Source organism: Macaca fascicularis, chromosome 10 (assembly GCF_037993035.2).
Source record: "Macaca fascicularis isolate 582-1 chromosome 10, T2T-MFA8v1.1".
NCBI lineage: Eukaryota > Metazoa > Chordata > Mammalia > Primates > Cercopithecidae > Macaca > Macaca fascicularis.
In genome coordinates, this window is record NC_088384.1 from 79812567 (window position 1) to 79839425 (window position 26859).

Sequence of the window (26859 nt, forward strand, 5' to 3'; positions counted from 1 at the left end):
AATCCTAACAAATAACCATAATGGTCAGGAGAAATCTGCATGGACCAATTTAAGTAGTGGTTCTTTTGCTTCCTCAACTTGAGTTGTGCAACTTCAGGACTGGCCCGAATGTTCAGATGACAGGAACACCCAGATACAATGAACAGATGGAGCTAGATGATTCTGGAAAGCAAATAACAGCCAAATGTCTATTGTCACTTTGATGCTTAATTCGGCAACATTTATTTGGGAACAGAAAACAATATTTGGTAATACTGTTTACATGGTAAAACTGGTCTGCTTCTCACATAAATTCATCTGCCTTTGGATCATTTATTAATTTTAAATAGAACTCCATGCTCAGATGATTTCAGTGGTATATTGGAAGAACCAAGTGTTAGTAAAAAATAAAAATTGTAAAAAAACAACAACAGTTTGGGCAACTATGCCTTTTCCTAAGTAGGTCATCTAGACTGTTGGCCAGCACTGCAATAATTTACTTTGGTCTTAATGGAACCTTAAAAAATTCTGTACTGGAACCATTTGTGGGTTCCCTGAGAGTATGATTTTGTCCATAATATAAGCCCATAATTATAATACATCATATATCACAGTAGTGTGAATTATTGTTGACAACATCAAATGTCAGGAGAGATCTGGCAGAAAATAGAACTGAATTTGAGCAGAGTAAGACTGTTAGTATAGAAGGATTAAAGTTATACTAAGATATATAGCTTGTTAGTAGTTAGTTCTAGATGAGAACATGTGCATGCATTACTTGCACCCTCCATGGAGTTGCTATGTTAGGAATGCAAACCTGCTGTTGCCAAATCTGCCAACATATCTGGAAAAGCTAAAAATGAGATGACAATTTAGTGTTAAGCCACCTAGTGTTTAGAGGAATTGACTAGTGCAATTCTTTTCAAACATTCTTTGAGATAAGCAAGGGTTTCTAAAGATTGAATCTTACTCCTGGGTCATGAACTCTTCTATGCAGATACTACTCACTCATACAGTGAACCATCAATGAAAAAGAGAAATGGGATTTGTTTTCAACACCTCCTACCGATCTATAGAGGTAGAGGGAAAGTGTCCTCACTGCTTACTGATGGTTCACTGAAAATGAGCTGATAAAAGGTGGATTAATAGGAGAAAACCATTTACAAAATTTATTAATATGCATGAGGGGAAAAAAATCACATGAGTATGATTACCCAATAACCCAGTGAGGTCCAGATGCTTATATATCCTACTTAATAAGAGAAGAGGAGATGGAGGGTGAAATGATTTTAAGGGTAGATTAATGAGACTAAAATAAATGGGCTGGAACGAAGTTCTTCAGTGCTCCGACAGAGGTGATGGGAAGATGAAGGGCAGAACTTCATTGTGAACAAAAGTTGTCTTATTATACAGATAATGCCTCATGGCTAATCTCTGGAACTGTCCTCAGAAGAATAGATGAAAACTCTGGGTTTCAGATACTATGAAACTGAGTCAAAGGTTTAATTCATCTTTATAATCCCTGGATTTTTGCTAAAGGATCTCTCTCTCTCTCTCTCTCTCCCCCCTCCCCACTCCCCCTTCTTAAATAAAATCTCTCATCTTATGATATCCTCATGGAAATATAATTGGGCTGTATTAAAGAGAGATGGGAGAAAAAAGAGAATGCAGGCATTGTAGAATTTTTACTTGCCCTCATCTTATCTTTATCAAGTTAATTCACTCAGAACTCATTATTTTAAAAGCCCACATGTCCCATTATGGTGAATAAATACAGACTTATTTTTCCACAAGACTATGTATAGTAACTAAAATAAAACATGTATGTGTATTTGTTATCAACAAGGTCTTAACTCCAGCTGTCATTCCCTCATGATCATGCCAGCCTTCCGTCTGCCTTTCCCAAGTCATACAACCAAACTCTTCCTCAATTCCTTACCCCTCCTCATTCAACAGTTTTCTTTCTTTCATCTGTTTTTCTTGACTCATATCCTTATTTTCACCAGAATCATACACCTGCTCAAATTCAGAAGGCTCTTCTCTTTCACAACCAGCTGTGTTCTCTGACTAATATGTGAAAAAACCTTTGCCTAGGAAATGGTTCATACCTGACTCAATTTCATTCTTAATTATATTTTCAGCTTGCCTTTCATGAAGATGCATTTCTTTCCAATATGGATGTGTCCAAGTAGTTTATCTATATATGAAAGTGATTGATATGTAGGCTGGGTAATCTCTCTTTGTCCTTCCAGATTCACCCCCACCTTGTAAGCCCTACTCTGTGCCACAGGAGGCTGACCTAAGTGGGCAGCATAAACCAGGCTCCTTTGCCCTGTATCTCAGTTGTATTTGAGCAATGGAAGCACAGGTAAGAAACCCTCAATTGTTGGGGAGAGAGAGCACAGGTTGATGGTGGTCATTTCCTTATCAAGGGCCTCAAGTGTGTGCCTTCATGTCTAAGGTTCTCAAGGCTTCCCTGCTATTTCAACCTGTCAGGTGTTTCATCTTCCCTATGATTTCCCTTGTCCACATTTTTATATCTTTGAATTGTTCATTTATTAAATCCCATTTGCTTTTCCCTATTTGAGTTTCTGCCAGGACCCTGGTGACACAGTAAGGAAACATTCTTAGTGCATGGTTGATGTATGGTGTAAATAAGAGATCTAGATCTAGATTGAAACCCTAATTCCATTTCTTTTCTTGTTAAACAAGATTTTTTTGTTGTAGAGTGGGGATAAAAATCCTTATCTCAAAGAATCATGAGAATTAAAGAGAAAAAAACGACGATGGTGGTGGTAAGTACATTGTTTACTCTATAAAATCCTATGTTTGTTACTTTTCTTCAACCAGAATCTTAGTGCTTCACTATTCTGTGGATATTATTTACTCCAAAACCTGAGCCTAAAAGTGCTTAAATAATTTTTCTGCTATAGCAAAATACCCATTTTCTTAATTCTATAGTATGCTTTATAGAAATGTCTGTAATATAAAATAATAAAATGCCTAACTAATGTTTGTGTGTGAATGTATACAAAATGATTCTTTGCCTTAAATGGGTTCATACAATATGGAAATGGAAAAAATGCTAAAAATACACCAATAACATCAATATTTCCTTAATATTAGGTAAATGTAAGATTCTATTTATATATATGTGGGGGGGTGTTTTCATATGAGCTCACTTTTTATCATTGTTTAAATAGATCATGTGATGGTCATAGTTTTAAAGAAATCTCTGTGTTAATCATAATCAGTATGTAGGGCTATGACTGATTGCTAGTTTCAAATTTTCATCAGTCAGTGGGTAAAAAAGCATCTCCTCACCCTTAGTCAAAAATTAGTGATGCTGTTTCTTTACAGGAGTGGCTATTGGGAAAATTGAGAGTAGAGTGGAAATGCTTTTATCTCAACTATTACTCAAGAATTATTGCAACTATGAGTCAGCATAGGTGGGCGATGTTTAACTCTTCAAATTCTATTTATTACTCACACCAAGACTGCAACAACTCAATCAGTATCTGCCTTCCACTGCTGCCTTCTTAGCACATAGTTCCTATGTGGATCACAGCCTCATGGAAGAAACATGTGAAGAAATAATACAGGATGAGGTGTATATTTTGTATATTTTGACCTGGAAAAGAGACATGGCACTTCTGTTCACAGGTTATTGGCAAAACTAGTGACATGACCCCACAGAAAAGCAAGTAGGCTATGAAATGTGAAGAAGCTCATGGACTTTTCTGGGAAAATTGAGCAGTTAATATTACTTTCATACCCAATGTTATTTTAATGTTTCTCACTTAATTTCACTGGGTATCATAAGACAGATAACTCTGTCTGTGTGAATCATCACATTCTATATTAAAACCAAATGTTATGCAACAACTTCAGCAAATTAGAAGGTGAGTCTGAGAAACGATTGGGGGGCACACTATGCTTCTTTCTCAGTGCAGACTTTTTTACCCTTCACTAGCTGGGATCTCCATTTTATATCATTATTTCTTAAAAGGATACCTCTTTAAACATGGCAATTTATATAGGCAAGGTTCCTTGGTGATTGCAATTGTTCTTATCATAGGATAACATACAGAATATAGGAATTCATTAATAATAAGGGAACTTGGAAAATCTTGCCCATTTTCTTAAATCAAGATAAGGCATATTTAAATGATGTCAGACAGAAAATAATATTTCAATAGAGATTTTCAGAGAGGAGATTATATGCTTTCCCATAATAATCACCCTGAAAGTGAACAAGTTGAAGATCAGACAATATCTCAGAGCACTTTATAATGTTGTCCTTTGGTTTTGATCTCAGGATAAGTGAACCACAGTCGCTCTCTAATCTTGTCTAAGATATTTTTTTCCTTTTGGTTTTATTTTATTTAGTCTTAGGTAGTATGCTTCTCGGCTGCCCTCAGTTTTTTCTTCTCCGTGATGAATAGTCCTGTTTCTTTGAATGTTTCCTTGTAGATTTAAATCACCAGGTCTTACTCATCTCTGTGGCTATTTTTTCTAAACTTCCCAACTCTTCTATTTTGCTATTTCATGGTATAACCTAGATTTTGGATAATGCAGCAAGAATAAATGAAGTGTTATTATTTTCCACTACAAGTACATTAAAATGGCCACGATTATGGCATCCTTTACAGATATTTTCACACCACAATATATAAAGGTCTGCAGTATTCACTTGAGAAGTTAATTCTCTACAACTGGATTTTACATTGAATGTATTGCTATTTACTTTTTTGCTTGTTTTTGCTTTCCAGCCCTCTTGAGACCTGTCGGCTGTCTGACCTTGAGAAAGTGGGTGGACTATTTCTGGCTGAGAGTGGAAAGAGAAATCGCATGGGAAAGGAAATCCTCACACGCGTGTCAGCTGAAATTTGGATGGTGATGAAATTCAGATGATTTAGGTAAGCTCTGGATGAACAGATAACATTTTGGAGGATCATCTGAACTAATTATGAATTCCCAAGAGTGCATGATTCATCTATTATTGGGTATCCAGGAGGCTAATTCCTCTATCCACCATAATTTCCTAGGATATCTTATTGCATCACACTCAAACAGTTGCAGATTTGAACGTGGACTTCAAAGTTCCTTCAAGCAATACAGTATGGTAGGAGCAAAACACGCTGTGGAAAGCTGCTCAGTGGATTGTATCCGATTTCAAAGTCATCTTTTCAACTGTTGTATTGCCTATATCAGAGTTTGTTATTTTTCTGGTCCCTAGCTGAGAGTTGAGCTCATTCTGTGGGAAGTATCTCTAAACCACTGACTGACTTTGAAGCCAGTACAACTACGGGAGATTAGAAACTTGGCATAGCCTTCTTCTCAAAGCATTTAGAGCATCTTCCTCAAGTTTGTTTGTTTGTTTGTTTATTTGTTTTTGAGACAGTGTCTGGCTCTGTCACCCAGGCCAGAGTGCAGGGCGTGATCTCGGCTCACTGCAACCTCCTCCTCCTGGGCTCAAGTGATTCTCCCACCTCAGCTTCCCGAGTAGTTGAAAGTACAGGCATTCACCCAGCTAATTTCGGTATTTTTGTAGAGATGGGGTTTCTGCATGTTGTCCAGACTGGTCTTGACCTCCTGGACTCAAGTGATCTGCCCGTTTCTGCCTTCCAAAGTTCTGGGCTTACAGGTGTGAGCCACTGTGCCAGGCCTGAGTTTTTTGATCTGTATAATTTAGTGTAATTCAGAAGCAAAGATGAGATTTCAGAGATTTGTAACTAGGCAGAACTCATACCAGTTTGGCTTCTGGAAGTGTCGGAGATGCTCAGGTGGACATATGAGAGAACATGGAAAAGAATCCAAGCCCTTGGCTTATCTAGTTTTATTTAAGTGACTTTAAACAAGGTTTTGCCTTCCTTTTTCTGTTTCTTTATTTGTAAATGCATTATAAGGATATCTGTCTTGTTTCTTTTACATCATATTTTGAGGCACACATGATATCAGAGGTTATTCCTTAGTTTTCTTATAATGAATCCCATGGGCAGCCTGTACGGAGTCTATGAAATGTTTCTCAGAGTAGGATTTTTAAAATATCAATACACATACACATATATATGCATACATAGATAGCTTTAAAAAAACCAAGCTTTTACACAGATAGTTATCTAAATGTAAAAAGATAAATTTGTAATAAAGAAATACATGTGTTATTATATCAGTGCATTGTATAATAAGGATCTAGTGATGCATCTACTATCACTATTTTATTTTATTTTATTGTTTAATTTTAATTTTAGATTGAGGGAGTACATATGCAGGTTTCTTACAGTTTGTTACAAGAGTCTACTGTGTCATACTAAGATTGGGCTTCTATTGATCATGTCACCCAGATAGTGAACATAGTACCCAATAGGAAGCTTTTCATCCCTTTATCACCACTCTTCCTTCCCTCTCTTCCAGTTCCCAGTGTCTACTGTTCACAGCTTTATGCTTATGTTACCCGAGATTTAGCCACTACTTATAAGTAAGAACATGTGATATTTGGTTTTCTGTTCTGTCTTAATTCACTTAGGATAATGGCCTCTAGCTGCATGCATGTTGCTACGAAGGAAATGATTTTGTTATTTTTTGTGGCTGTATAGTATTCCATGGTATATGTATACCACATTTTCTTTATCCAGTCCAGTGGGTTGTTGGATACCTAGACTTATTCTATCTTTTTGGTGGAATAATTTATTTTCCTTTGGGTATATATCCAGTAATGGGGTTGATGGGACTGAATGGTAATCCTATTTTTAGTTCTTTGAGAAATTTTCATACTACTTTCTGCAGTGACTGGACCAATTTGTATTCCCATGAACAGTGTATAAATGTTCCCTTTTCACCATAGTCTTCCCAACATATTACTTTTTGACATTTTATAATCCATTCTGACTAGTGTGAGATGGTATCTCCTTGTGGTTTTGACTTATGTTTCTCTGATGATTAGTTATGCGGAACATTTTTTAACATGTTTCTTGGCTGTTTTATGTCTTCTTTTGAGAAGTGTGTGTTTATGACCTTTGACCACTTTTTAATTTTTTTCCTTGTGGATTTGTTTATGTTTCTTTTAAGTTCTGAATATTAATGCTTTGTCAGATGCATAGTTTGCAAATATTTTCTCCCATTCTGTATGTTGTGTGTTTACTCTGTTGATAGTTTCTTTTGCCATTTAGAAGCTCTTTAGTTTAATTAGGTCCCATTTGTCAATTTTTTGTTTTTGTTGCAATTGCTTTCAGGGACTTATTTACAAATTCTTCACCTAGGTTGCTGTCCAGAAGGTATTTCCTAGGCTTTCTTCTAGGATTTTGATAGTTTGAGGTTTTACATTTAAATATTTGATCCCTCTTAAGTTTTGTATACAGTGATAAGCAGGGGTCCAGTTTCATTCTTCTGTGTATAGTTAGCCAGGTTTTCTAGCACCAACTATTGAATAGGCAGTCCTCTCTCCACTGCTTATTTTTGTGAACTTTGTTGAAGATCAGTAGGTTGTAGGTGTCTGGCTTTATTTCTAGGTTCTCTATTCTGTTTGTTAATCTATGTCTGTTGTGTTTTTTTTAACCAGTACCATGCTGTTTTGGTTACTGTAGCTTTATAGTATAGTTTGAAGTCAAGTAATGTGGTGCCTGCCTTCAGCTTTGTTCTTTTTGCTTAGGATTGCTTTAGCCATCTGTGCTCTTTTTGGTTCCCTACATATTTTAGAATATCTTTTTTTCTAATTCTGTCAAAAATGACATTGGTAATTTGATAAGAACAGTGTTGAATCTGTAGATTGCCTTGGGCAGTGTGAACATTTTAACAATATTGATTCTTCCAATCCATAAGCGTGGAATGTATTACCATTTGTTTCTGTTGTCTATGATTTGTTTCAGAAGTGTTTTGTAGTTCTTCTTGCAGAGATCTTTCACTTCCTTGGTTAGATATACTCCTATGTGTTTTATTTTTTTGTGTGTGGCTATTCTAAATGGGATTGCATTTTTATTGCCCTCAGCTTAAGTGTTATTGATGCATAGAAATGCTACTGATTTTTATTTATTTATTTTTATTCTTCCCCTTAAGCATTTATTATTTGTATTACAAGCAATTCAATTATATTCTTTTTTTTTTTTATACTTTAAGTTCTAGGGTACATGTGCATAACGTGCAGGTTTGCTACATATGTATACTTGTGCCATGTTGGTGTGCTGCAGCCCAAAATCTCCTTAAGCTGATAAGCAACTTCAGCAAAGTCTCAGGATACAAAATTAATGTGCAAAAATCACAAGCATTCTTATACACCAGTAACAGACAAACAGAGAGCCAAATCATGAATGAACTTCCATTCACAATCGCTTCAAAGAGAATAAAGTATCTAGGAATCCAACTTACAAGGGATGTAAAGGACCTCTTCAAGGAGAACTACAAACCACTGCTCAGTGAAATAAAAGAGGACACAAACAAATGGAAGAACATACCATGCTCATGGATAGGAAGAATCAATATTGTGAAAATGGCCATACTGCCCAAGGTTATTTATAGATTCAATGCCATCCCCATCAAGCTACCAATGACTTTCTTCACAGAATTGGAAAAAACTGCTTTAAAGTTCATATGGAACCAAAAAAGAGCCCGCATCTCCAAGACAATCCTAAGTCAAAAGAACAAAGCTGGAGGCATCATGCTACCTGACTTCAAACTATACTACAAGGCTACAGTAACCAAAACAGCATGGTACTGGTACCAAAACAGAGATATAGACCAATGGAACAGAACCGAGTCCTCAGAAATAATACCACACATCTACAGCCATCTGATCTTTGACAAACCTGAGAGAAACAAGAAATGGGGAAAGGATTCCCTATTTAATAAATGGTGCTGGGAAAATTGGCTAGCCATAAGTAGAAAGCTGAAACTGGATCCTTTCCTTACTCCTTATACGAAAATTAATTCAAGATGGATTAGAGACTTAAGTGTTAGACCTAATACCATAAAAACCCTAGAAGAAAACCTAGGTAGTACCATTCAGGACATAGGCATGGGCAAAGTCTTCATGTCTAAAACGCTACTGATTTTTATAAGCTGTTTTGGTGTCTTGAAACTTTACCGAAGTCATTTATCAGGTCTGGGATCCTTGTGGCAGAGTCTTTAGCATTTTCTATCTATAGAATTATATCATCAGAGAAGAAAGATAATTTGACTTCCTGTTTTCCTATTTATATGCCTTTTCTTTCTTTTGCCTGGCTGCTCTGGCTAGAACTTTGTTTTCTTTCTTTCTTTTTTTTCTTTTTTTTAAAGACAGGGTCTGGTTCTGTTACTCAGGCTGAAGATCTCGGCTCACTGCAACCTCTTCTTCCTGGGGTCAAGTGATCCTCCTGCCTCAACTGATCCCCCCATCCCAAGTAGCTGGAACCACAAGTGTGTGCCACTATGACCAGCTAATTTTTATGTATTGTTTGTAGACAAATACGTAAAACATAGTGGGGTTTCACCTTATTTCTCAAGCTGGTCTTGAGCTCCTGGACTCAAACAGTCTGCCTGCCTCGGCCTACCAGAGTGCTGGGATTATAGGCGTGAGCCACCACACCCAGCCGGACTTCCAGTACTGTGTTGCATAGGAGTGGTGAGAGTGGACATCCTTGTCTTGTTTTTCTTAGGATAATGCTTCCAACTTTTTCATGTTCAGTAAGATGTTGGCTGTGAGTCTGTCGTAGATGGCTTTTATTATTTTGTGATATGTTCCTTTGATCCCTAGTTTATTGAAGGGTTTTATCATGAAGGGATGTTGGGATTTATTGGAAACTTTCTCTGCACCTATTAAAATGATCACATAATTTTTGTTTTTAATTCTTTTTATGTGGTGAAATACATTTATTGATCAGCAATGTACTACAATAATTTTAAAACAGTGATTAGTACAAAGGAAATTAAGAGACATCTTCAATAATTATAATGTAATAAGAACCTACCTGTGATTTCTATTGGTAACTACAAAACAGTTTCTGCCTTTACTGCTAATTGAAGGTCACGTTATATTTCAATTAGAGTTGAGTGAAAAATAAAGATTTGTTTTTTGTCTTCAGATCACTTTCCGTGGACTCCCAATTAAAAATTTAAAAAACAATCTATTTAACTATTGGAGACTTTAAGTTATAAATTTGGTCTCTTTCTTTTTTTTTTTTTTTTTTAGATGATGAAATAAAGACCCACAGTTAAGTCTGCAGAGTCACACAGCTAGGGGAGACAGAAGTCCTCAGTTGTCCCATTTTGCCTGCATCTCATCACTGCATTGTCATGGAGAATTTTCTTTACCTCCTGCCTCCGTGGGGTTCTTTCTCTATTTGCTTGCCTAGGTGGGCATCTAATCTCTTCTTGATGCCCTTGGGCCTCTGCAGAGTTCTCTTTAAGTTTTTTTTTTTTTTTCCCATGTATTTATTTCATTAGCAAACTCTTCATAACACAACTTTGTTGACCTATTAACATTTCTACTGAATAATTTAGAGCAGATTCTCCCATTTTGCCATCCACCAAAATTACCTAGAGGGCTTGCTAAAATACTAGACAATTTCATGTCTCTTAGGTTTTCTACTAAGCTATAAGAAATTGCCACAACTTTAATGTCTTAAAACAACGCAATGTATTATGTTACTGTTACAGAGGTAAGACATCCAAGGTAGGTCAACTGGGCCACATTCCTTCTGGAGACCGCAGAGCAGAATCTGTTTCCTTGCCTTTTCTGCCTTCCAGAAGTCACCTGCCTTTCCTGCATCACTCTGAGCTCTACTTCTATCAACATGTCTCTTTTCCCACTGTGATCCTTCTGCTTTTCTCTTATTAGGACTCTTGCAATTACACCGAGTCTATCCAAATAACCCAGGATAATCTTTCCATCTCAAGATTCTTAACATACCCACAAAGTCCCTTTGCCAGGCAAAGTATTCACAGGTTCAGGGAATTAAGATGTGGACATCTTTGCCAAGCTCTTACTCTGTCTGACCTAGTGTATTAGTCTGTTTTCACACTGCTGTAAAGAACTGCCTGGCCAGGCGTGGTGGCTCACAACTGTAATCCCATCACTTTGGAGGCTCAGGCAGGTGGATCACCTGAGATCAGGAGTCCAAGACCAGCCTGGCCAACATGGCAAAACCCTGTCTTGCCGTGTTGTACTTGTACATGTTGTATTTGTAAATGCTGTATTTGTACTAAAAATACAAAAATTTAGCTGGGTGTGGTGGCACGCATCTGTAATCCCAGCTACTTGGGAAGCTGAAGCGGGAGAATTGCTTGAACCCAAGAGGCAGAGGTTGCAGTGAGGCGAGATCACACCACTGCACTCCAGCGTGGGCAACATAGCAAGACTCTGTCAAAAAAAGAACTGCCTGAAACTGGATAATTTACAAAGGAAAGAGGTTTAATTGACTGACAGTTCAGCATGGCTGGGAAGGCCTCAGGAAACTTAGTCATGGTAGAAGGCGAAGGGGAATCAAGCCACCTTCTTCACAAGGCGGCAGGAAGGAGAAATGCAGAATGATGGGGGAAGAGCTCTTTCTCTAACCATCAGACCTTGTGGGAACTCACTATTACAAGAACAGCATAGGGGAAACCACCCTCATGATTCAATTAGCTCCACCTGGTCTTTCCCTTGACATGTGGGGATTATATGGATTACAATTAAAGATGAGATTTGGGTGGGGACACAAAGCCTAACCATATCACATAGGTTGGGACACAGCAAGCTTCCAGGTGATGCTAATGTTACTGATCTGTGTATCACACATTGAGAACCATTGGTTGAGTGGAATGAGCATTAAGATAAGTAGACAGTCATGTGTTCTAAATCAGTCCAACTGCAAACTGATGAAGCAACCTTGAAGATGTCAGGAAATCTCTCTGACTTTTAGTTTTCACATCTATAAAAAGAGTACTCAATTGTCTTTAACTGCTCGCAAGTTTATTACAATAAAGAATGTTTGGATTATTATGCTATTACCAGCAAATATCTATTACCAGTAATAGTAAAAAGAGAGTCCCTTAATACTCTATGGGAGATGAGGAAGAAAATTGGCAGAGAATAGAATTGATCTGGCCTAAAATAAAAGGTAAATACCTGCTTCCTTTTCTGTTACCAGCAATTTCAAGTTAAAAAAAAAAAAAAAAGGATACAGTCAAGTCCCAAAGCTGAATTAATGACCTCAGTCTTGGTAAAAATCAACCTTTGACAGAACAATAAACTTACAAAGAAATTGTGCATGCATAACTATCTTTCTCCCACATTTAAGGAAATGCTAGTGGTAGGCGGTTGGCTGAGGCATTGGGCATCATTAGGTCTTAGTTACTGTTAGGTCTAAATCCACATGGACTGTATGTCAAGGCATCAAAGAGACCTACCTCTGTGCATAGCTACTAGATTATCATCAGACATTAAGACAATCAAGTCTCCTCTAAAAGTTACTATAAATTGTACTATCTTCCTCTTTTTTCCCTTACCATGTTTTCCTTAAACAAATCCCCAAAACCTATTTTTAGAAAGTACACTGCAATAATTAATTACAACATGTCATTCCCATGAAGCATAAAAATACTGAATAGTTGCAGAGCACTTTATTTATTTTACCCAGGAAATCTTTCAATGACATTTAAATAATTGCTTGTTTACACTTTGGAGAGCATGGGAAGTTACAAACTGTATCCTGTGTACTAAATCTTTTTACTGAAAATCATTCAATCCTGTGCTGGATAAATTTGGTAAAATGGTGGCTAACATTTATCCATCAAAATTATTCAAATTATCCTTAATCTAAAGCCTATTTTTTTTTTTTATCAATCATGATGTAATTCATTTGACAACATTGTGAAAAGTACAGAGAGATCAAGCTTTATTATATCAGTTTTCTAGAAGGAAAAGTGAAGCTATAAAAGATAAATGTCACAGCTAGTGGTGGAGATGGAAATAGGTTCTGGTTTCACTCACATTTTACCATATGACATATATAATAAATATCTGGCTTGATTTGATATCTGTTATCTTTCCTAATTGAGATAATTATTTTTTAGTGGCACCCAAATAAAAGCACTTAATAGTAAATAATTTTTTAAAAACGATAGTCATTAAGCTCTTTGAATGTCAGTTTGCCTTCTGCAAAATGAGAATGATGTCAAATATAGTGTCTTAAGTTTGAATACATTTTAAAATCCATAAGGAATGAAGTCCTCTTGGCTAATTCTAGATTTCAAGCACCTGGAATATTTTTCTGGCATGTAGATTGTACACAATAATTATTTAAATAAGCTGAACTGAAGTGATTTGATTCTTTCCAACTCTATGTTTCGTTGTTCCTGATAATTTTAAAACAATGGCACTCTTTGACTGATGGTACATGCATAAAAAATCCCTGAAGCAACAGAAAAGAGAATAACCCCAAAGATGAAGTGATGCCTCCCTTCGACTCGCAGTTGTGTAGCCAAAATGATAGAGAAATTTGCGAATCTGAGTCCTATGATAAGACCTGAGATTTACTGACTTTTCCAAACAATAAAACCAGGGTAAACAATCTAGAATAAAGTCCAGCACAGATCTCCAGCAGAGATTAATTCTCTCCCTGGAAGACTGACTGACAATGTCTCAGGAGGTTTACAGTAATGACATTTAAGGTGGAGCCACTGGGCTTTCTCTGAGGAGTCTGTAAGGGAATTACCTTGTGTTTCTCTTTGTGTAGTTTGATGAGATGAGAGAAAAAATGATAATGGCTCCCTAGAACATTTGACTCATGGAAGGAGAAAAATCTTAATGACTCCCCAATGGACTAACTTGTTTGTTCACAGTTGATTTTTCTCAACTTCCATTTCAAGTGTAGCTAGAACAAGTTACATTGGAAATGTCTTCTTCAGGCTTTGATTTGTTCTGTAGCTACTTAACCTTTCCTCTCCCAAACTCTTATAGCAATGATGAAAACATGAGCATGGTTTAATTCATATAAATATCGATAAATTTGTAAGTTGATAAAATTATTTTCTCTGTGCCAGTACTTTAGAAAAATACAGAAATCTAAAGAAATTTGATATCTATAACCAAGTTGGTGTTATGAAACCAAACTAGGATCCATTCGCCCTATGGAGTAAGACCAGATAACCACACAAAGATTTGTAGTGAAGAAAGAAGGGTGTTTATTTGCAGGGATCCAAGTAAGGAGGATCAGGTTTCTAATGCTTAAGATTTGACCTCCCTGACGGCATACAAGCGAAGGTTTTTAAAGACAAGGGTAAATTTTAGGAAAGCAGAAGTTATACACAAAATTGTAAATCAACGAATGAAGGTTATGTATTGGTTTTGGCTTAACAGGGTAGAATATCTTGAAGTAGGAGCTTAAAGGTCATAGGCAGATTCAAAGATTTTCTGATTTACAATTGGTTAAGGAAGATAAACTTCATTAAAAAAATTGTAGCGTAACAGAAAAGAATGTTAGCTATGGCTCATGGGCGTGACTATTGTCACCACTGGGTTCTTCTTGCTTGCTGCTCAGAAAAAAAAAATAGGTTCTGGTTTCACTCATATCTTTGACCATGTGACATATCTTCTTGCTTACTGCTCAGAAAAAAAAATGGTTTTGGCTGGATGTGATTTCTGTTATCTTTTTTAATTGAGATAATTATTTGTTAGTGGCACCCAAATAAAAGCACTTAATAATAAATAATAAATATTTTTTTAAAAAAAGATAATCATTAAGCTCTTTGAAAACCAGTTTTCCTTCTCCAAAATGAGAATTAAGTAGAAGATGGTATCTAAGTTGGATTATATTTTTAAATCTATGAGGAATTAAGTCTTCTTGGTCACTTCTAGATTCCAAGTACTGAAAAAAGCCAATGCACTGAAAACAGTAGGTGTTATATCAGAGAAAGAGTCTAATAATCTCAGGATGACCAAGCAAGGAGGACAGGAAGTATTTTTTAAATTTGCCTCCCCAAGAATTTAGAAACTAGGGTTTTTAAGGATTGCTTGGAGGGCAGGGGAGTAGGGAATGGGTACTACTGATTGGTTGGATCAGGGAAGAAATCACAGGGGTGCCAAAATTGTCCTAGTGTGCTGTCAGTCCTAGGGGGAGGGATTTGTCACCAGTCTAAGTGGCATCAGTTAGTCCACAAGAATGCAAAGTTTGAAAAATATCTCAAACACATCTTAGGTTTTACAATAACAATGTTATCTAGAGGGGCAAATGGGAAAGTTATAAATCTTATGACCACTGGCTAGTGACTCCTGAGTAGAAAGCAATTACAAAAGGCAAACTAGAAAACAATAACCAGTTATATTTAACTATGCCTAGGTCTTAGCAGAATTCAGGGCCCTCCCATAATTCTAACCTCGTAGGCTTTCATTAGGTTTATAAAGATGGTTTTGGGTCCCAACAAGGAGGAGTTAGTTTTGGGAAGGGACTATGATCATCCTTGTTTTAAAGTGAAAGTATAAACTAAACTCCTCCCATAGCTAGCCTGGCCTATGTGCAGGACTGGGCAAGAACAGCTTGTGAGGTTAGAAGCAAGATGGGCTCAACTATATTATATGTCTCTCACTATTATAATTTTGCCAAGGTGGTCACATGACTTTCTCCAGGCATCTCAGAAAGAAATTTAAAACAAAGAATGATGGTCAAAGTTCAGACCTTAGTTTCCCCTTATTTGACGTCTATATGCCAATGGATGCATTTGGTAGGGATCTAGGCTTTGGAGAAACAACTCAGACACTTACGTTGTTATCTTTAGTTTCCATAGGGAACAAAATGTCTCATGATTCCAAGTTCATTGGCTATTATTTTAAGCTACTATTACGTTCTGGCTTATCAAGTCTTTTATTTACTTCTGGAGGCTAGCTAGGTGCCTGAAATTTCCCTTGAAGGAACTCAAGATTTATCTTTATTTCCATACTTGGTGGGGAGGTGCACATGACCCTAAAAGGGGGGTCCCAGCTCTGTCTCAGTGGTGAAACTGTAATAAATAGTCTAAACATTCATTTGTGTTCAGCTTAAAATCAGAAATGTTAGTTCCTATTAAAACATCCAAAAAGATAACTTAATATTTTAATTTTAGAGACCTATTAGATTTCATGATTACTGCTGAGTTTAACTGTGGTGGTTTGTCATATATAAATATTACCACTGACTTAAGAGCAGCAGGATATGCATTTTCCCGGTTTTATTTTAACGTCTTTTATCCTTCAATAAGGAGCTTAGTGTCACAAATCCACTGATATTTTCTTGTAGCCACATTCTCTGGCCTAATTTCTAGCACCTATGACGAGCCTTTTTGATGTATGGATAAAGCCTCATTTACAGAGATGTGGCATGTGTGCCATTTTGTCAAACATTCAGCTCAGATTTTTTTTTTTTTATTATACTTTAACTTCTAGGGTACATGTGCACAACGTGCAGGTTTGTTGCATACGTCTATGTGTGCCATGTTGGTGTGCTGCACCCATTAACTCATCATTTACATCCTGATATGGTTTGTCTGTGTCCCCACTCAAATCTCATCTTGAATTGTAACTCCCACAATTCCCATGTGTTGTAGGAGGAACCCTGTGGAAGGTAATTGAATAATGGGGATGGGTCTTTCCCGCGCTGTTTTCATGATAGTGAATAAGTCTCATGAGATCTGATGGATTTAAAAATGAGAGTTTCCCTGGACAAGCTTTCTTTCTTTCTGTCTGCTGCCATCCACATAAGATGTGCCTTCTGCCATGACTGTGAGGCCTCCCCAGCCACATGGAACTGTAAGTCCATTAAAACCTTTTTTTCTTCCCAGTGTCTGGTATGTCTTTATCAGCAGTGTGAAAACAGACTAATACAGGTCCCCTTTATATTGTCTCTTAATTCTAAAATGTTATTTTCACAAGTATTGAAAACTTTATAAAATGCCTAACCCTAAGTAGAGCATTTTGTTGTTGTTGTTATTGGTAAAGTGGGTCTATATCAGATGGATTTTCCCAAAAGATATTTTCTTCTACAAGTCAGATTAATAACAATAAGATAAAATCAGTGGGAGGCTGACATTCAAGTCATTTAAATGCTAAAAAGGCAAATAGAAAGCAAATACCTGCTGGTTCTCAAATCAGATAGCTCACTCACAATAAAGGAAGGCTACTTGTGTAGTCCCAGAACTACGAAAAATGCTCTGTGTGTCCTACGCTCCATGTGTCCTTGGTTTTGCTGTTTCCTATCCTTGGTTCAGAGCAGTGAGGGGACAGATTCCAAAATTGCATTGTTCTTTACTTTTTGAGCAGGCCTCCTTCCCACCAAGGATTGTTCCAATATGCATATTCTACAAATACACTCATTAAGCTTAAAAACTTTTCAACTTAGACCAGCTGTCTTATTTTAAACTTTGTCTTAATTATACATAAGTAGAAAAAGCTGTTTTAACAATTTGATATAAGTGGTCATCAAATCAAAGAGAAAATACTTTTCTTGTTATAGCTACTTCTTCATATAAATGATCTACTATTTTGGATTATGATGCAAATATTGGATGAGAGTGCTTCCAACATCTTCCTGCTTAGCTTCATCACCATAGTAAAGTTTGGTGATGGAAACAAGATGCATAAAGATGGCATGATGCAATACATCTTAATTTTAAATATTCCTAAAATAATTTGCTTCAATGATACATCCTTAAGGTGCCTTGTCTACCTACTGTTATTACACAACACCTCATGTCCTTGTTCTCAGCTTCCTGTTAGGAACCCACACATTTATTACTACAATAGCTGTCTATTTTCTGATGGGAAAAGGTAAAACAGTAGGTCATTGGGACATGAGGAGAACATTTGTGTGATGGCTGATATTAAGCTAAAGGTGTTTTATATTCTTTCAGAGGATATAGTCCAGATGCCATAAAATTATTAGCAGAAACTGGAAATACACTTTGAAGGATATATTCCTGACATTTCTGTGGAAACAACAAGACTGTGAATGGAAAGCCTTCAGGCATGAATGAGCTTAATAAGTCACAGATTCTGGGTTAGCATTTGAAAGGCTGGATTTGTATAATAGTATGCTTCATAGTTAAAGGTATGCTAAAAGACATATAGGTCCCCATGGAAATTAAGTGGCAGATAAACTCACTGTTATTTGTATTTCTAAAAATGTCTCCTCCTGACCTGTTTTTTTCTAGAGTTGAGAGTGACTTTTTTACTTGCAAGTTTTGTTACACTCAATGCTTTTTTCTTGTTCACTCATTGTGAGTCTGAAAGTTCCAGCTGACCTGTTCCACCTGTGACAGTCTGCTGAGTCTGGTCTGTCTGCTGTACAATAATTGAGATTGCTTACTTGCACCTTTTACAAGTTGTGAACTCTAGTAAGTGCCTAGTCAATACCAAAACATCCTTATGAAGTAGGTAGTATTGTTGGTGTCCCTCGTTGAGGAATCTGAGGTAGAGGCATGAATTGACACATTAGTAAACATTTTTTTCTGACCATCAACATGCATTTTTATGGAAGTAGGTACAGCTTTAACTTAACCAGACTTTGGAATACTGAATCTTGACAAATGTCTTTGATGACCTGAGAAGTACCCACATTTATATCAAGAGTGAAGAAAAGTGAATCACACATACACTGATCCACATGTGTTTTGAGGGTTACAAATGTTGATTGCTACTTTTCATCTCAGTGTCACATTCTTAAACTTGATGTGCAGTTCAATTCATGGGCACCTCAGTGAGGAAGGAGAGGAAAGAGGAGCAGTGTGAACAACAGTAAGTATTTTGTGAGCCCCTTCTGTTTCCCAAAGAGTTTTATAGGGCTTTCTTTCATATTACCTGATACAGTATTTACAACAATCCTGTCAAGGAGATGTATCAGCCCATTTTATAGATGTAAAATTCATATGCTTAGGGAGGCACAATAAAAATGTCTCAATATTACACAACTAACAAGAAGCAAAACCAAAATTCTAAGCAATGCTTTGTCTCTGAGCTCAACTCCAGTGTCTTTTCAGGACCCTGCAGAAATCCTTCTCAGGCCCTAGTCATACTTCTCAAGTTATTCTCTTGCTTTTAGCTTTCCATATTTTCATTAAGAGCACTTGAAAACTTTACTACTTTCTAGTCTTCGAAGCCAGATGTACACATGTTCCTGAGTAGTGGAATGAGTCCATAGAAAAATCTCACAAGTACTCATTCTTTGAACTACAACTGACATATTTCTCCACACTATCAAGTTCCAGGTCTGTGTTCCTGAGATATCAATTGATTGCTGATAATCACTTTTAAAATCACCACTAAAACTAGTTTTTAAAGAATAATATTATATAAAATACCATCAAGAAAGCTACCTGTTGGGCAAAAATGGCTGAGTCTTGCAGTACATGACCATGTCAAATAATCCATATAGCCCAGGAAGAATTATATCATAATTAAAAATTGTAGTGGAAATTATTACTTAAAATTTCCCCAGTGACCATTTCCCCTAAGGATTTTGTATTTCTTTTTTTGTTTGTTTGTTTCAATAATGAACACCAAAGAAAGAGCCAGTTAGAACATTTTTCAACTCAGATAAGTAATTCAAGTCATTGAGTTTGTGACACCAAAGACCTTATCAACAAAATTACCATGATTTCTTATCCCATGCATGAACATGATTTTGCTCTCCATTTATTCTAGTTTTTGCTTATAATTGTCATAGACAGCTTTTATTATTTTGTGGTATGTTCCTGTGATGAGAATTTTTATCGTAAAGGGATGTTGGGATTTATTGAAAATTTTCTCTGCACTTACTGAGATGATCACATGATTTTTGTTTTTAATTCTGTTTATGTGGTGAAATGCATTTATTAACTAGCAATCTACTACCATAATTTTAAAACAGTGATGAGTAGAAAGGACAGTAAGAGACATTTGCAATAAGTATAACGTAATAGGAACATATCTGTGATCTATATTGGTAACTACAAAACAGTTTCTGCCTTTACTACTATGGGCTATCACTTTTAATTGAAGGACATGTTAGATGTCAATTAGAGTTGAGAAAAAAATAAATATGTATTTTTCTGGTTCATGTCTTCAGACCACTTTCCATGGACTCTCAATTAAAAAATTTAAAAACCCAGTTATTTGACTATTGGAGACTTTAAGTTATGAATTTGGTCCCTTTCATTTTTCAGATGATGAAATGAAGACTCACAGTAAGTCTGCAAAGTCACACAGCTAGGTAGAGGCAGAAGTCTTCAGTCAGCCCATTTTGCCTTTATCTTATTACTGCATTGACATGGATAATTTTCTTTACCTCCTTTAATTTTAAAAAAAAATTTAAAATATTTCTTTATTTGAATTTTGTGAATTCTTCTTCCAATCTATTCCAGATACTCTGGGATATCGTTATTGTGGATGGGATGGCGTTCTCTCATTATGATTTCTAGTTGGTTATTGATGGTGTAGACCCTGGTATTCAAAGAGCAGTCCATGTTGCAGCAGCATTGGTATCACCTGGGAGATTGTTAGAAAGGTCCAGTCTCTGGCATCAACTCAGACCTCGTGAATCAGAATGTCTTTCAGTAAGATGTTCATAGGATTCACATGGATATAAAAATTGTAAAAGAAATCAATGTAGAGAAACTTGATTTAGAGAACCATTGTCTTAATTTTCTCTTGAAGAAAAACACTTTCAGTTGCAGTATGCGGATGGCGGTCCAATTGTCCCACAGCACTTTCTCTTCTGTTCCTAATCCTTACTCCTTCAGATCTACTCCTGCACCCCTTCCACAAGAGTTTTTGGGGAAACTCACATTTAAAATGTCTATGGGGCTGCAGATTTGTTAACTTGATGAGATTTTGCTCTTAATCTGACTATAAAATGTTCTTAAGTTCTTAAATATTTCAGGGTTTCTGTTTCCCATGTTTTTTTTAACTTACAAGGTTTTATTTTCTATAATATTAAGGCATGGGGAAAAAAGAAATATTATGCATGGGAGCTCAGCAGCCATCTGGCATCTTCTAAATATAAGGGAGTTTTGGTTTTTTTGTTGTTGTTGTTGTTTTGAGATGGAGTCTTGCTCTGCTGCCCAGGCTGGAGTGCAGTGGCATGATCTTCGCTCACTGCAAACTTCACCTCCCATGTTAAAGGGATTCTCTTGCTTCACCTTCCCAAGTAGCTGGGATTACAGGCATGTGCCACTATGTTTGCCTAATTTTTTTATTTTTATTAAAGACAGGGTTTTGCCATGTTGGCCGAGCTGGTCTCAAACTCCTGACCTCAAGTGATCTGCCTGCCTTGGCCTCCCAAAGTGCTGGGATTACAGGTGTGAGCCACCACACTGGGCCTAAATATGTATATTTTAAAGTTTAGTAGTAAGTTGATTCAATAGAATAGTGTTTCTTTTAGTTCCTAAAGCAAAATGTTTAGGATTACACATTTTACTCTGTTAACTCATATATACATACATACATAAATTTGTAAAAGTATCTGCTGTATTGAATTTACACTGAAGCTGTCCTTTGAAAATAAAAACATATGCTAGCAAGGAAAATTTTGTATTAAAAGGCTTTTAAATTTTGACTATATTTTCCAAATTATCTCAGTAAACTGAATCTTTCTCTTTTTTGTAGAGCCAGCTAAGTTAGCCATGAGATATTGTTGGACATTCCATCTAATAGGATAATGAAGATAATGATGCTCATTTTTGTCATGATTTAATCTAGTCTACATGGGAATTTGTGCTTTTCTGTCTAGACACTTCTGTGATTTCCTTCTTTATTTTTTACTTTTGTAAGTTCTTGTTCTGAGTTCCATTTATGAATCAGTGCTGTCCACCACTATTTTTAACTCTTGTCTGGAATAAAAGAGAGCCCCAGACCTTTTGTAGGTTTAACTATAGTATTAATAATGATTGTGGGGCTGGGTGTGGTGGCTCACGCCTGTAATCTCAGCATTTTGGGAGGCCAAGAAAGGCAGATCATGAGGTCAGGAGTTCAAGACCAGCCTGACCAACAAGGTGAAACTCCGTCTTTACTAAAAATACAAAAATCAGCCGGGCATGGTGGCGCATGCCTGTAATCCCAGTTACTTGAGAGGCTGAGGCAGGATAATAGCTTGAACCTGGGAGGTGGAGGTTGTAGTGAGCCAAGATCACACCACTGCACTCCAGCCTGGGCAACAGAGCCAGACTCTGTCTCAAAAAAAAAAAAAAAAAAAAAATCGTGGGATATATTATGGTCTACTTGTTACTAATATTAAAACAATTTTAGGGAATAATTATGACTTTAATAGTGTTATTAAATCCTTGGATGCAGAATATACTTTTTTGGCTATTTTAAGTGGGGTACAGTGGAAATTGCCTGTAACAATAGGTATGACCATAGGCACATATTATAATACAATTGTAAATAGGAACAGCAGGAAATGGCTACAAACTACGATTCTAGAACAGCGCTTCTTCTTCTCAATCTTAAACGGACATTCCAATCACCTGATGTTCTTGCTAAAATGCAGATCCTGATTTTCCATGTCTAGGTTGGAGCCTGAGATCTTTTGTTTCTCACAAGCTCCTAGGTGACTGCCCACGCTGCTGGTCCACAGACCATACTTAGGGTAGTAAGGCTGTAGAGCAGTGTTCTGAAAGTGGAGCGCCCAGAAGCAATCTGCATTTTAGTGAGCTCTCAAATAATTCTGGTGCACCCTGAGTTTGAGAACCTCTATTGTAAATCATAGAAATGTTTATATCTTCAGTACTATTATCCAAATGTTCACCCTCATTAAAAGTGAAAGAAGGCAAAGACGTGAGGTCTAACGACCATATCCTCCTGAACAGTGGTTTAATGTATGTATCTTCCTGAAATAGTTGTTTTAGAAGACAGGGGAGAAGTTAATTTTCCTAACTGATGAGACTGTCCTTGAACTAACTGTCATCCCATCATAGAGGAGGGTGCTATTCTCACCTTATGATATGTATATGTAGAGAGAAAGGAAGAGAGAGAGAGAGAGAGAGAGAGAGAGAGACACCCTTATTTTAGCATGACCTTTCCCACTGTGAAGATAGGACCCTTAATTCTAAAGGATGAATTACTTTGGAGCACATCATTAAGATTCTACAAGGTACATGTTAGAGAGTGTACCATAATGGAAGAAGGGCAAATGTACAATATATATTTATAAATGTTATATATATAAGTACTATATATATTTATAAATGTTATCTATATAAGTGCTATATATATATAACATATATGAATACATTATAAAATATAATTAAAGTTACTGGTGTATTAGTTTTGCTTTTTCATGAACAATTCACTGATGGTTTCATTTTCCTCAAAATCCTTGGCGGAAAATTGCAATATTGGCAAAAGCTTCAGAAAAAATATTTTTGAGGCAGTTACTTAGACTATAATCCAAAAACAACAGAGAGATAGGTTCGTCCAGAAGCTGCATGCAGGTAGCTACCTCAATTAACCCATTGTCTCATCTCCTAGGCTGCTGAAAGAGGAGAGCGCAACTCAGGAAAGGGGCCCAACTCACTCAGGCACACTCATTTTAGTAAAGTTCACAGAAAGGTGAGGGACCTTAGAATCATTAGCAGAGTTTGGAAAGAGACAGAAAGATGCAAATAAGCCCAAAGCCTTTACCTAGGACCCCCAGGTTCAGAATCTTGAGACCTTTGGGGTTTTCAAGAGAACTTTCCATACGGGAAATAGCCTTGTATTGAACCAGGGTTAGCTGATGCAGTAGGCAACCTCTTATGGACAAGGTATTCAATTTCTATGAAACATACAGGCTTATCGAATAATGGTACAGATTTGGGCACAAATTAACTCGATTCTAGTTTTAGAAACTGCTTTGCTCATTAAATATTTTTTCTTCAACTGTTAGCAGCAGTCAGACAAAGCAATTTTTAACCCAATTTCCGCATCTTAAGTATGTTTTTCCACCTAGCCCAAGGTAAAGTGGATGGGTCACAGGTCCAGATAAATCATAAAGATTTTTCACGTTTGACCAACAGAAGTGAGTCATTTCTTTTTGCTTACTAAAAAGGCCTCTTGTCTTCTCCCATTAAGATACATTCCCAACATCCAGCATGTGTCTTGTGGAATCTTAATTGTGTCCATCAAAGCAAATTAAACTTGAGAAGTAAGGATTCTGTTTTCAGAGTGAAACATGACGTGCTACAGTAAGGCAGTCCCAACATTTTGTAATAAGAGAAGAAAATCATCCAAATAGTGAAAAGCAAGTGTGACTCAGAGAAGTGAGATGGTCCCTTGACAGGTTATCTTTTTCCAAAGATCACTGCAAAATTATCCCATCTCACGCACTCCTAGACTGTGGATTGGACACCCCTCTCATCGAGAGGGGGGATTCTATGTGGGTGGTGTATGAGTTTGACCAAATTGAAGCCAATGCTAATTCCTAAAAGGTGATGCTCTTCTGTCTGATTCTTTTTGAGCACCTGTTCTTGGAACACAACCAACATGATGTGAGAAAGCCTAAGCAGACCCATGAGCTTACCTATGTAGGTGCTCAAGCAATAACCCAGTAGAGAACCAACCACCAGTATTAGCCTCGAGACAAATGAATAAACGTCTTCAGATGATTCAAGCCCCCAGTGGTCAAGTCACCTGCAGTATTTGAAGATTCCAGTTGAGACCTGAGACATCACAAAGCAGAAACACAAAATCATCATTGTGCTCTTTTGAAATTTTTGAATTGCAGAATCCATGAACATAATAATATACGTATTGTTTTATTGAGTGATGAGTTATGCAGTAATACACATATACACACATACAAACTTTGTTTACCAATAGATGGATGGCATTTATCACCTAGAAAGTTTCTTTTCTTCTCACAACATTTTGTATTTGCAGAAAAGAGAACTACTTCAAAGATTTTACATTGCCTCATACCTCAGACCATTGGTAATTGGCCTGATCAGATAATATTATAATTACAATGTCAGTAGTCCCAAAAAGCTGCATAAGGACCACAAATTTTAGAGTGTATCTCATCTTCAACATGGCTTGGTCCTTAATCAGACTGATAATAACCTACCCCATGCAGAAGTCATGAATATGTGTACAAATCGAGATATGCTTATTCTCTTTATTCCAGGTTCTTTGCAGGACCAAGCTTTCCCTTTGGATGCAAGTTGCATGGCATGGGCCCAGGTTAAAGGGTGGGCTAAGCTCTGACATAGTACAGCTTCCTCATGGCCTGTTTTTCCTCCCAGTCTTTATCCAGGACGATGACTGCCAGATAGGCCATCAGGGTTTATTCACTGCCTGATGTCCACATGTTAAATCCAGATCCAAGTTGTCATATGATTGGAAGGAGATGTTATGAAACGTAGATTTTCTGTTTACATTTTGTTCCAGATGGACCAGCATGGATATTTCCCTGGCATAACTTGTTATTTTACATCTGTGGAGCAGCAGTGAGTTGATTGTGTCTTCCTGAAGATCAAGACTGGTGAGGATGTTTGGATAATAATCAAAAGACTATGTTGGACACCATAGTCTTGAAAATATTTAACAGCATCCTCTCTGTGCTAATATGAACTTTGAAGAAAAAGATGCAGTAGGATACAGAAAAACTTCAAAATACATTCATGGGAAATAATGATGGCTATTGGAATTAATCACTGCTAAATATCCTCTTACTACAGGACATTTGGATGGTTCTAGCTAATGCCAGAGAGGAGTAGATTTTATAAAAAGATAAGAAAAGATTAAGGAAAATCATGAATAAGGAGAAGAGGTAGACTGGAACATTTACAAATAAGATACAGAATCAGAGTATGTAAGGCATGAATGGAGCCTTGGAGTGTAATGGGAGGTAATTTGCTACATCTAATTGCATCCGAATATGGTGCTGAGACTTTCTTTTCCACCTTGGTATTGATATGTCTGTTTATCAAGAGCCTCATTTTTTTTTTTTTTTTTTTTTTTGCTTTCAGGTATTTTCAACTAATTTAGATCCTTAAAAACAGTGGGTTCCCAAGAGATTACATGGGATTTAGTCAAATTACAGCATATGGCCAAGTACTTTTACTAAAATAACCAAATGCTAGCAGTTGGCAACTTTGATGAGCCCTAATTCCCAGGGACCTAGAGAATATCTTCTCTTGCCAGATGATATAAATTCTTATTTGATCAGCTGTGATATATTCTGTATGCATTGGCTGCATTTTTACATGGCGTTCCAGAGCAAGCCATTATAAAGTCTTCATCTGGAAGTTGATTTTTTAAATCCTTTTCTTGACTTTAGGCCATTCCTCCTTCTCCTAAATCACTAGTTCTCAAGTCATGGTCTGTAGATTAACGGTATCAACATTGGCTGGAAACTAATTAGAAATGCAAATTATTGAGCCCCACCCCAGATCTACTTCAGAAACTCGGAGGTTGACTAAACCTTGCACCTTGTCAAGTCATCTAGGTGATTTTAACACATGCTAGTGTTTGAGCAACACCTTCCTAAGGTTGTGCATGAGCTCTCTCAACCTGGGTAAGCCTCATGCATTGGGTTTTGGGGGACAGCTAGGGCAGGTTTTTCAACCTCTCCCCTTTTTTCTCTATTTGCTCCATACTCAGTTCCACCAGGGCCTTCTTTTTGGATTCTCAGGAGCATGTATTGGAGGTAAAAAAAAAACCAAAAAAACAAAAAAACAAACTTGCCTTTCTCTTTGTTCTTTTGTTTTAACAAACCTAATTTTCCTTGAGGTAGTGTGGTTTCATCTGACTGAGAAGGGGAGAGGGTTGGTAAAAAAGGAAGTATAGAAAAGGGGAAAAAAATGTTTTTAGATACACTCTTGCTACCTGGGAAGATAATGTCAGACAATTATATGGTCTATCTAATTTAACATCTTCTTTTATTTTTAGCAGATATATCACATGGAGAAAATATACCTTTAGTAAATAAAAATCAGTGAAATAAA

At 36.7% G+C, this 26859-nt stretch overlaps 1 long non-coding RNA gene across 1 annotated transcript; it reads left to right on the forward strand.

The window, feature by feature from the left end:
• The first annotated feature begins 1585 nt into the window (after nt 1-1585).
• LOC141407794 (uncharacterized) lies at nt 1586-26859 on the forward strand. The gene is made up of 2 exons (XR_012418422.1): nt 1586-4898; nt 25301-26859. It is a non-coding gene; the product is annotated as an uncharacterized lncRNA (long non-coding RNA).